The 12,229-nt window shown below is 57.2% G+C and overlaps 1 protein-coding gene and 1 long non-coding RNA gene across 2 annotated transcripts in view; one reads left to right on the forward strand and one right to left on the reverse strand.

Annotated features, from left to right (window-relative positions):
* Window positions 1–308: 308 nt before the first annotated feature.
* On the reverse strand, window positions 309–4,272 carry LOC128313317 (uncharacterized). Its single transcript, XR_008293839.1, has 3 exons — window positions 4,106–4,272; window positions 3,788–3,905; window positions 309–1,270 (listed from the first exon to the last, which is right to left on the reverse strand). It is a non-coding gene; the product is annotated as an uncharacterized LOC128313317 (long non-coding RNA).
* A 3,775-nt stretch (window positions 4,273–8,047) lies between these two features.
* CE2H16orf74 (chromosome E2 C16orf74 homolog) overlaps window positions 8,048–12,229 on the forward strand; it is a 33,305-nt gene continuing 29,123 nt past the window's right edge. The window contains exon 1 of the mRNA XM_027076349.2: window positions 8,048–8,156. The gene's annotated coding sequence lies outside the window, so the exon portion shown is untranslated. The remainder of the gene's footprint in view (window positions 8,157–12,229) is intronic.

Genomic DNA, 12,229 nt, shown 5'->3' on the forward strand with positions numbered 1-12,229 from the left:
AAAAATCAACAATAAAAAATTTTTCTTTTGAAATATTTGGCCAAAAGTAACTTCCCAAAGTTACCATCAGCTTTGAGCGCTCACCGTCTTGCATACTCGAACACTCGCGAGTTTTCAATCCGACTGAAGTGAGCATTTCCAGGTCTCAAGCTCACGGCTCAGTAACGCCCCGCATGCCCTTGCTGGATGGTCACCGGGCTGTTTCCACCTGTGGGTCGTGGATCCAGCCGCCGTGAGCATGCGTGCACCAGTCTTTTCGAGGACCCAGAATGTCATTGCGCCCCCCCACTCTCCCCCCCCCAGGTGGAATCATGGTATGTTTAGCCTTTGAAGACTCTTCTCGGCTGCTTTCCAGAGTGGCCGCGTCAGTTTACATTCCCAGCAGCGATGGCAGAGCCTCCCCACAGCCTCCCCAACATGTGCTGGGTCCCTTTATTACTCTGAAGGCCACCCTGATGCATGTGAGGTGGCACCTCGCTGTGGCATTCATTTGCATTTCCCTGAGGACTAAGGACCCTGAGCGTTCTGTTTCTCTCGTGCTCCCTGCCCCCGCGTACATCTCTGGTGTCCTGTCTATTCAGATCTGTTTTTTTGTTTTTTTGTTTTTTTTTTAACGTTTATTTATTTTTGGGACAGAGAGAGAGCGTGAACGGGGGAGGGGCAGAGAGAGAGGGAGACACAGAATCGGAAGCAGGCTCCAGGCTCCGAGCCATCAGCCCAGAGCCCGACGCGGGGCTCGAACTCACGGACCGCGAGATCGTGACCTGAGCCGAAGTCGGACGCTTAACCGACTGAGCCCCCCAGGCGCCCCTATTCAGATCTGTTTTGAATGTAATTTTGTAACTTAAATTTAAGTGTCTTTCTTTTTTTTTTTTTTAGAGAGAGAGAGAACATGAGCAGGGGAGGGGCAGAGGGAGAAAGAGAGAGGGAGAAGGAGAGAGAGAGAATCCCAAACAGGATCCACGCTCAGTGCGGAGCCCAATTCAGGGCTCGATCCCACGACCCTGGGATCATGACCTGAGCTGAAATCAAGAGTCAGAGGCTCAACCAACTGAGCCACCCGGGCGCCCCTTAAACTTAAGTTTTTAATTGAGTTACTTGCCTCCTTATTATTGAGTCTTAAGGCGTCTTTCTGTATTCAGTCCTTTCTCAGATACATGATTCGCAAATGAGTTCTTCTAGTCTGTGGCTTGTCCGTTAATTTCTGTAATGGTGTGTCTTGAAGGTTTTTACTTTGGTGACGTATAAATCGAATCTCGTGACTCTGCATCTGTGGGCACATGCTGCTTTGCCTGTGGCCACTTTCTGCCCTCTCCCCCGACGGGCAGCCCCGATGGTCCCCGGGCAGGGACAGTTGTGCTCGCGCGCTGACTTCCGGCCGCAGCGCGCATGGAGGGCAGCGAGGGACGCCTGACTGCCGGGTAGAAACCCAGGCCCTGCCACCTCCAGCCCAAGCCCTGGGGCAAGTGAGGCACCGCTGCCGGCCTCAGCCCTCCCTCTGTACAAGGCGTCTGCCTCGGAAGGCCACGCAACTTAACGTGGGGCCCGGCACCCAGGCCAGCTCATCACGGGCGTGAGCTCCAATCTGTCTGGTTCTCCCAAAGTTACGGCTGCTCCCTGAAGGCAAAGTGAGGCTCTTTCCCGACTCCCCAGGTTCGCGTGCCGACCAGGACGCAGGGATGAGACTCGTTCACTGCTGCCGGCCCCCAGCCAAGCCCTCACACCATCCCCCAGGGGCACAAAACTGCTGGGACAGTGTGGTCATGGAGGTTGGAGGGCCCTGGGCATTTGAGGAGCGTTGAGGAGGGAGCCAGACCCAGCCTGGGGCGTGAAGAGGGGGCGTCTCAGCCTCCCCCAGGGTGGGGTTGAGCCCCTGTGGCCCTGCTGACGACCTCAGAGCAGCAAGGGCTCTTGGGGAGGGACCCTGTGGGGCAGACAGCCCAGCACAGACCGTCCCCCCGTGCAGCCACCTAGTTAGTCCCCGTCTCCTGGGGCCTGTCTCCCCAGGGCCTGTGTTTCTTCTTTAACTTTTACTTAGGGAATTTTCAAACATACATGTGGAGACATTTGAAGAAAACTGAATTATCATTGTAAGACTCACATTGGCAAGAGTGTTTCCAGCCAGTGTTTATTTATATCTAGAACACTTACTGTGTCCTGTGTGAAGGAGAACGCATTTATCTGCATTTTGCTTAATATATGAAATGAATACAAAGGAAAAATTGTGATTTAAAAAAGGACAGGATGGCACAACCAGTCCCGTGTACCCGGCCCCCGGCCCCGGCCGTGGCCTCGCCAGGGCCGCTCCCGTCCACCCTCCCATCCGCGGAATAAACTCCAGGCGCCCCATCCCCAATCCCCAGTCCCATGGCCCACGTTCCCAACGTCCTGCAGCACGGTGCGAGCACATGCACGCACACCAAAGCTCCCTCGGAAAGAAAGAGCCAGCTGCCACTCACCCCGTGCTGGAGGGTCCTGGTGAGAGAGGCCAGCCCTGCCCCTCTCCAGCCCGGCATCCTCGGTCCACCTCTCCGAGCCCCATTTCCGCATCTGTAAAATGGGATGTCAAGGCCCGCCGCCTGGCAAGGCGCCTCCAGAGGCAAACCCAGACAACTGCAGACCGTCTGTGAGTGCACAGGTATCCAGCAGGGCACAGAAGGACAGTCAGCCTCGCAGCCAGGAGGACAGGCAGGAAAGGGGATGAGATTGGGGAGGGGGACACACAGAGCTTCGAGTATCTGTCACAGCAACAACAGAAACCCAAGCAAATATAGCAAGTTGTACGTGTACATTTTCTCATGCTCTGTGCTTTTTTGGACATGTGGAATAATTCATAAATCTAACTGCAACAAACTAAGGCCAAGCTTAAACAAAGCATTAACTCAGATCACATCTATGCTTGGCACTTCGTAGAAGCTTGTCTCAGCAATCTGTTGCCGTGTAACAAATGTCCCAAAGCTAAGTGGCTTGAAACGACGACTGTGTTCTATTTCCTCCCAGTTCTGTGGGATGCGTGGGCTCGGCCAGGTGGTTCTTGGGCAGCTCATGACACAGGCTGGGGCTGCTGTCAGCTGATGGGGATTTGCCATTGTCAGATGACCCAGATCCCTCCAAGCCACCTGTGACTTGGTGGTGCTCCCAGGGTACAGGGTGGTTGCATCACAGTGACCAGGAAGACCCAAGCTTCTCAGACCCATGTGGGGTCTGCTAGGAGGCCAGACTGCAGGACCACCACCCCCCCACCCCAACCCTGTGCCGTATCACAGGCTGTCCTGCGATCGTCCCAGATCGCAGCCCACCCTCGGTCCCCGCTGAGACTCGGGCCTGCCTGATGTCCGTCTAGGCCCAGAAAGTGTCCGGAACAACCACACCTCCCCTCCTCTCCGTGGCCTCTGGCCCCATCTCCTGATGCAGCCCAGATGGGGACTGTCACCCTCCTCCATGCAGCCCCTCTGTGACAACTGAGAAGGGCCCCAAGTGACCAGGTCACAGAGACAGGACCAGCTCCTCCCTGTATCTGGGCACAGCACCCTCGGAGAGGGGCTCTCCCCTATAGCTCTCCCAGCCAACTGCACTGGTTGGCATTTTGGCAGATGGCTCCCTGTGGGAATGGGCCCTAGCGTCTGGGACGCGTCTGGTCCCCTAGTCCCCCAGAACTCTTCTGAGGACTTGTAATTCTTCGTCCACTCATTCGCACCCCATTCTCCCTGAAGCGTGGAGTGCCTGCACTCTGCCAACCATGTGACCGTCAGCAAAGCAGACCTGGTCCCTGCCTCCTGGGGCTTACCTGCTAGTGACAGACAGACCTTCAGCGACATGGCCGGTGAACCCACGACAGACTGTGGTTCCACACTGGCAAAGGGACCCTTGCTCAGAGCTCTGGAAGTCAGGAGGGGCCGGCGGGGCTAGGGCAGTGGGGGAGGAGACGTGTCAGGGGGAGGAAGTTGTCCTATGACTGTGCTCCCTTTTCTGCCCTTCTTGGGACCTGCCCTGAAGCCAGAATCCCCGAAGCTAGCGTTTCCTCCTGATGCCCTCCAGAGGCTTCCCGAAAGGCCACCTTCTGCAAAGTGTTAGCTCCCCGCCACCACCCTTCACAGCCTCCTACCATTTTAGTTTCCTTCTCAGTGCGCAGCCCCTAATGTCCACGGGGCCAGGGCTCTCGACGGTCTTGTTCACCCACTAGAGCCCAGAGCCTCTGGCACATGCAGGCACCCTGTCGGGGCTGGGGACTCTTGCTGAATCCGGCACAGGAAGCTGTTGCTGAGTTCATCCCCAGGGGAGGGGCCGGGCCGGGAGGAATTGGTCCCACCGTCCTACTTCCTCTGCAGACCAAGGGGTTTGGGGCTGAAAAGGAAGGGCTTTGGGGACAGGTGTCAGGGGCCGCCCGGCCGGGCCCACACCTAAGGAAGCCTCCCCTGGCCTGCAGCACCTGCCTTTTCCCAAAGCTCCAGGTGATTCTGGTCACAGGCCTGGTGTGGGGCCCCCGGCCTGCAGGTTCAAGGCTGCCCCCTCCTCTGCCCACTCCTCTCTTCAGGAACGGCTGCTTCCAGGTGGGGGTGCAAGGTGAGCCTCCGCTCCCAGAACCCACCCCACCTCCACACCAAGCCCAAGCTCCAGGGGGTGGGTACCTCACCCGGCTGCCAGAAGAACAGTGCCCACGTAGGCCCTCTCTCTCTCTCTCTCTCTTTTTCTTTTAAACCAAAATCTTTTTATTTTTGGAAATTTTCTTTTTTCTTTTCTTAAAGATTTATTTAAGTGATTTCTACACCCAATGTGGAGCTCTAGCTCACGACCCCGAGATCAAGAGTCATAAGCTCCACCGACTAAGCCCGTCAGGTGCTTCTCTTTGGAAAGTGGCAACCACACACTCAAGTGGAGAGAACAGCCTGATGAACATCCACGTAACTTCGACAACTATCCACGTTTCCCGTCATTTGCTTTGTCTCTCTCCTCCACCTTTTTTTTTTTTTAATTTTTTTTAACGTTTATTTATTTTTGAGACAGAGAGAGACAGAACATGAACGGGGGAGAGTCAGAGAGAGGGAGACACAGAATCCGAAACAGGCTCCAGGCTCCAAGCTGTCAGCACAGAGCCCGACGCGAGGCTTGAACTCACGGACCGCGAGATCGTGACCTGAGCCGAAGTCGGCCGCTCCACCGACGGAGCCCCCCAGGTGCCCCTCTCCTCCACCTTTTTATTTTCCTGGACACTTTTAAAACAAACTGCTCCTCGTACCAAATTGACCCATAAATACACTTCCATACGCATCGCTAACAGGAGCTTTTAAAAGCACAATGATACCACTGCCGTATCTATTAAAATTAGTAAGGATTCATTTTTTTTAGTTTAAATTCAAGTTCGTTAACGTACAGTGTAGTCTTGGCTTCAGGAGTAGAATCCAGTGACTCATCTCTTACCTACAACACCCAGAGCTCCTCCCAACAAGTGGCCTCCTCAGTGCCCATCCCCCACCCACCTCCCTTGTCAACCCTCAGTTTGTTCTCTGTATTTAGGAGTCTCTTACAATTTGCCTTCTCCGTTTTTATCATAGTTTTCCTTGCCTTCCCCTACGTCCAGCTGTTTCTCAAATTTATAATTTCTTAATATTATCTAATCCCCAGACTCTGTTCCTTTTTCCACTGTTACCTCACAAATACCTTTTCATTAGCAGGTCTGTGCATATCAGGATCTGCACACGTGTCACACACGGCACTTGGTTGATGTGTCCTAAGTCCCCAGTCTGCCAAGTGGGCTCTGACGTTAGACTCGAGGTTCTCCATGGGAGCAGCCAATGCGTGTGTCACCTGGGAGTTTTTAGAAAACACCCTTACCTGGGCTCTGCCTGGACCAATTAGGCCGGGATCCCTGGGGTGAGCCTGGGCCTGGGCGTTTGCTTTATGCATCTTCATTTATCTGCTTGTTCACCTCCCCCCCCCCCGCCCCCCCCCCCCCCCAGAACCGCTGGAATCCACTCAGGGGATGAGCAGGTGACTGCGCCCCCCTCTGGACAGGTGTCTAGCTGTCACAAGTTGCAAAGGGGGAGGTGATGCTAGTGGCATCCAGAGGGTGAAGGCCAGGGATGCTGTTCAGTACCCAGCAGTGCCCAGGACGGCCCCCATGACAGAGAATGACCCAGCCCCTGAAGGATGTCAATGTCAAGTGCAGACCCTGAGCAGTTCTGACACACTGAAGCACAACCCCTCCTGTTCCCCGGGGGACGGAGGGGGAGGGAGGGGGAGCCGGGCGGGGGAGGAGCAAGTTAACCTGGATTGTTTGCATTCCTCATCTCCACCCTTGCTGTTGACAAAACGCATCCTCCTGGCCACCTCTCGGTAGCAACCCCCAACCTCCCGCCCTGAATGGGGACAAAGTCTCTCCCTGGGCCCACTAGCTGGCCTGTGCCGCAGCCCCCTGGGGAAATGGAGAGAGCATCAGGGTCTCCCCCTCGCAGGGCCCGTCCTGAGCAGGTGATGACGTGGGGGTTTCGTGCATAGGTGACGCTGTCACTGACAGTGATCCTACACACTGGGGTTCCCCGGTGCCTGGCGCAGAGTAAGTGCTCCAAAAGGTTTTGTAGACACGAATAGATCCCCATTTGTCCCTTGTGGAAACCGAGGCCCGGAAATGCTGATCTCACAATGAGCATCCGTTCAGCCGGCCGAGGACTTCTCTGCCTGCTGGAAAGGCCTCGCTGGTCTCCACCTGGCAGGAACAAGGCCCTGGTGGCTGTGCCCACCGTCCCCAGGGCCTCCCCCACACCTGTGTTGCCACCATTGAAGGAGACAATTCTGAGCAGCCCTGCCCCACAGCTCACAGCCAGGACGCAAGACCCTGGGCAGCCCACCTTCCCTCCCAGTGGGGACCCATGGAAGGAGCATCCTGTCCCTAACCCTGCCCCCTTCTGTCCTTTTGGGAGGGGAACCGGATACATTTCTACCTGTCACTCCTGACTTTGATACAAAAAGATTGCAGCATTTTTAGGAATGACTCAAAGGGCGAACACAGCTAGGATGCTGACTCTATTTCCTGCAACTCAATTCTTTCCTGCTTTCGCCAAGGGAGTGTCACTGTCCTGCTCTGTGACTCAGTTTCCCCTTCCAAGCCTCCAGAAGTACACACAGCACAGGGTGTGGAGACTTTGGGCGTGTTAGATGGAGCTGGCATGAGGGACAGAAAGAACCCTGGAGGGGACGCTTTTGTTCCTCCTGGCTAGCTGGGTCGGTGCCAGCCGAGACCTCCACACCAGGGAGCCTCCTAAGAAACCCATTTGGATAAAAGATCTCTGTACCCACCGGGAGGGGAACTGGGGAGTTACTCCCAGCTGGGTATCAGCAAATATCTGAAGCTGTCACCTCCAGAGGTGAAGAGTGATAGCGCGGGCAGAGAGCAGAGGGGCCAGACCCCGACACCAGGGAGGCTGCCTTTTGATCACGAGGGCCATCCGAGGCCCCGTAGCTCCCCTAAAACGTGGGGGCACGTTGCTTACTTGTCCCCAGGGCCCCGCGCAGGGGTAGGGGACTGGGGATGGCGGGATGTTGGAGCCTCCCCTCCCTGCAGCCGGGCGACGGGGCCGACTCAAGTATGACCACACGGTAGGGGGTGGCCCCGGAGCCCCTCTCCACGCACCGCCGCCCCCCCCCTCCCCCGGGCAGGGGTGCACGGCTTCAGGGAGCTTGGCACCCAGCCCCGGGGAGGGGCCCACACTTTCCTTGGGCCCCACCCTCCTCCTCCTCCTCCTCCTCCTCCTCCGGGCAGGGCGAGAGGAAACTGAGGCGGGAGGCCGGAGGCGCGGGCGCCGGGCGCGCCCCTGGCACGGTCGGCGGGAGGCGGCGGGCGGGCCCGCTCCGCCCCCGCGCCCGGGCCGTGCGATCCGGCGCCCGCGGGCGGGGCGGGGCTGCGGGCGGCACCGCCCCGAGTGGCCGGGGGGGGGGGGGGGGGGGGGGCGGGAGGCGTGCTCGCGGCGGCGGCGGCCAGGAGCGCCGGCCGGGGCGGAGCGGGGACCCCAGTGCGCTACCCGGCCCGGGCCATGACCCCCGCTGCTCTCTCTTGCAGGCTCGTCGCCGCGGCCCCCGGAGCCCGGCCGCCGCCGCCACCAGCGCCCGGGTGGGCCCCGTGCGCCCCGGGCGCGGCTCCGCAGTGAGCCCCCCAGGAAGCGGTGAGTGCCCCGTGCTGCCCGCCCACCCCTTCCAGTGGACGCCGCGGTCCCCGAGAGCCGCAGTCCCCCGAGAGGCGTCCACGCCCCGCCGGCTCCCGCGGCGGCAAGGGCGCGCCCGGGGAGGCCAGAGGGTCCCCAGGGGCGGTGGGGGGAGGGGGGCGGGGAACCCTCGCGGGCCCGGACGTCCCCCTAACTTCTCGCAGACTTTTCTGCGGAGACTCGGGCTGGGGCAGAGTTGGGCCCCTCTGGCCGTGTTGCAACTTACACGGGGCGGGTGGGGGGTGTGTCCGCGCGTGGCCGCCTCTGGCCCCCCACTCTCCAGCCGACACCCCGCGCTGTCACGAGTTCTTCGGGAATGGGCCAGACCGCCATTCCTCAGAGCTGGAAAGGAGCCCAGCCGGGGGTGGGGGCAGGAGGCCTCGAGAGGAACCATTTCCCCTCGATCGAGTATTTCAAACTATATTATTTATGAGCCGCCTCACTTAGGGGCCCCCTCGGCTCCCAGGGCATCAAAGCAGGTTTGCAACCGCAAAGGGCGACCAGTGTGAACGCACGCGCGCCTTCTCCGGGCAGGCAGAGCTCAGCGGAACCCGGGGAGGCTCTAATTAAGGGAGACCCGCAGCTTCGCTCGCTCGGCCGCGTGGGGGGCGGGGTCAAGTGCGGTCGGACTGTCCCGAGGCGCCAGGCTCTGGGGCCTGGGTGGAACCCACAGCAGGGTCAGCCTGTGCCGGCTGAGCAGCCACAGGGGAGATGGAAGGCAGCGGAGTGAAGGCACTTCTGAGATCGTGCAGCCTTTGTGGGACGAACACCCCACTTTACAGATGAGGAAGCTGAGGCTCAGAGAGGCGCGGCTGGACTGGCAGGCCCTGGTGTTTCCTGCCCAGCCCCCAAGCATCCCTGCACCAGCCCTCCCACTTACCTTGTCCGGGCCACACCCACCTTGGGTTCTTCGTCCCCATCCTGGGTACCGGTTCCTCCGGATGGATGGAAGGGTGGGAGGGAGGGAGGGAAGCAGTGTATTTATGGAAAGACTTAATCCCTCGGCAAGCCCCAAGGAGGCTGAAAGCTTCACCACCTAATCTCCTCTCCCTGGAAGCCCTTGCTGGTGGGGTGCAACTCAGTGGACGCTGAGCCGGAGTTTAGGTCCCCTCTGAGGACTTGAGCCTGGAACTTGCCCTCAGGTGGCATGGAAAGAGAGCAGTGCTATTGAACATGGAGCGAGCCCCGCCGTACCAGACCCCGTGGTGGGAGCTGTCCCATCACCTGAGTTGTTCCTTTTCATCCTCTGACCGGATACTGGTGTTATCCCCATTTTACAGAGGCGGACACAGAGGCTTGTGAAGGTCATGGGGTGGGAAAGAGGCAAGGCCAGGCCTCTGGGACCACCAAGTGCAAACCCCCCCACCATCCATTAAAATATTATCACGGTACAATATACACATGGTAATATGTGCACATCAAAAGCGTGCACCCACATCCAGAAGTAGAGCTCCCCCAGGAATCTCCTCCTGCACACCGGCCCCCCACGCCCCCCAGCCACAGTCTTCCCTGGGAGCCAGTGCTGGCTTCTTGTCCCCCACAGGCAGTGTGCATCGCTTACTTTTCTCTTTACACTGAAAACCTTCTGGAGGTGAGCTGGCAGGTACTCACTGCCGTGGGCTGGTAGTTTGTGGCTCCTGTCATCAAGGCTGCTGGAATATAACAATTGCATGGGGCGCCTGGGGGGCTCAGTCGGTTGAGCGTCCGACTTCGGCTCAGGTCATGATCTCACGGTTTGTGGGTTCAAACCCCGCATCGGGCTCTGTGCGGACAGCTCAGAGCCTGGAGCTTGCTTCGGATTCTGTGTCTCTCTCTCTCTCTCTCTCTCTCTCTCTCTCTCTCTCAAAAATAAACATAAAAAAAAATTTTTTTTTAAACAAACAATTGCGTGTTTTGGGGGGCACCTGGCTGGCTCAGTCAGAAGAGCAAATGATTCTTGATCTCAAGGTTGTGAGTTCGAGCCCCACCATGGGTGTGGAGCTTACTTAAAAAAATTTTTTTTTAATTGCATTTTTTTTATTTTAATGATTATTTATTTTGAGAGAGAAAGGGAGAGAGAGAATCCCAAGCAGGCTCTGCACTGTCAGGGCAGAGCCTGACATGGGGCTCAAACCCACGAACTGTGAGATCATGACCTGCCTGGGTCTAAATCAAGAATCAGATGCTCAGCTGACTAAGCCACCCAGGCGCCCTTTTAATCACATGTTTTAAAATTAACCCGTGGTTCATTAACCATTATCTTGACTTCTAACAGCATACTTCTTATTTTGAAATAAACACTTTTATTGGCATATGACATTTGAAAAGGTACACAAACCTTTTCAAGCATTGAACTTGACCACACAGAGGCCCAAGCAGGCAGTGGGCAAGTATTTTGCTCAAAGTTACACGGTCAATCACAGGGAAGCACCCTGTGCCGTGACAGAATAGTAGCTGGCAAGGTCAGTGGGTGCCCTGCCCCCCATCCTCTCTCACTTGCTGCTGGCCCCTGGCAGCTGTCCCCGGGCTCTCTGTCCCCGCGCTGTCTCTCAGAGAGGAGCTCACAGCCTCCTGCAGGCCCGCGGGCAAAGGCCAGGAGATGTTCATGTTTTGCACTCTGTGTACCAGGATGGGAGGCGTGTTAACGCTCGTAGCATCTGTTCCCGGCACAGACCCTCTGGCTGGAATTGCAGGAATTCTAAGCCTGTGACAAAAAGAAAGTGCCTTTTCTAAAGAAGGAAGAAAACCAAGATGTTCCCTGTGCCTACGGGGAGCCCAGCGTGCCCAGCCTGTTAGTATCTGCTCCCCTGTGTTTGCAACACGGACCCAGGTGTGGACAGCTTGCCCAGGTCCCCCCTCCCCCCCACCCCCCCCACCCCCCCCCACCCCCACTGGCTGGGAGCGGCACCTGGTTCCCTCCTGCCGTGGGCCCACCCACTTAGGCAGAGTGTCGCATTCCTCAGCGATGATGCTTCCCCCTTGCCCTCTCCCTGGGCTTCAGGTGAGGTCTTTGTTCAGGAGGCGCCACCTGCCACCTCGAGAGGGTTATTCTGATCTCTTCTGGGAGGTGGCTCTGCAGAGACCAGGGTCAGACTTCCAGCTGGACTCTGCCTTTCACTCACTTTCCCTCTCTGGGTCTCCGTGTCCTCATCTGGGAGGCCCATGTTAGAATGACGGCTGCCTCTGTGTAGAGCTGCTGGCTCTAGCAAATAAGAATTCGGGATGCCCGTGGCTGGCTCTGTCGGTGGAGCGTGCGCCTCCTGATCTTGGGGTCACGAGTTCGAGCCCCACATTGGGGGTAGAGATTACTTAAAATCTTTTTTACTGTTACTGTTTTAATTTTATTTTTTTAATTAAAAAAGTGTTTTAATGCTTATTCACCTTTGAGAGAGAGAGCATGGGGAGGGGACGGGCAAAGAGAGGGAGACACAGAATCTGAAGCAGGCTCCAGGCTCTGAGCCGTCAGCCCAGAGCCCGACGCGGGGCTCGAACTCAGGAGCCGTGAGATCGTGGCCTGAGCCGAAGTTGAACTTAACTGAATGAGCCACCCAGGCACCCCTATTTTTTTTTTTTTTTAATTTTAGAGAGAGACAGAATTGCGAGCAGGGGAGAGGGGGAGAGAGAGAGAAAGAATTTTAAGCAGGTTCCATGCTCAGCAGAGAGCCCAACACAGGGCTCAATCCCACTGCCCTGGGATAGTGACCGGAGCCGAAAGAACAGTCAGATGCTCAATTGACTGAGTCACCCAGGTGCCCCCAAAATAAAATTTTTAAGGGGCACCTGGCCGGCTTAGTTGGTAGAGCATGGGACTCTTAATCCCAGCATTGTGAGTTCAAGTCCCACATTGGGTGTGGAGCCTACTTTAAAAAAAGAAAAGAAAAAAAAAATAAAAATAAGAAAAGAAAAGAAAAGCGGGGCCTGGGTGGCTCAGTCGGTTAAGCATCCGACTTCGGCTCAGGTCATGATCTCACAGTTTTGTGGGTTCAAGCCCCGCATCGGGCTCTGTGCTGACAGCTCAGAGCCCGGAGCCTGCTTTGGATTCTGTGTCTCTTGGC

This window comes from Acinonyx jubatus, chromosome E2 (genome assembly GCF_027475565.1).
Source record: "Acinonyx jubatus isolate Ajub_Pintada_27869175 chromosome E2, VMU_Ajub_asm_v1.0, whole genome shotgun sequence".
Lineage (NCBI taxonomy): Eukaryota > Metazoa > Chordata > Mammalia > Carnivora > Felidae > Acinonyx > Acinonyx jubatus.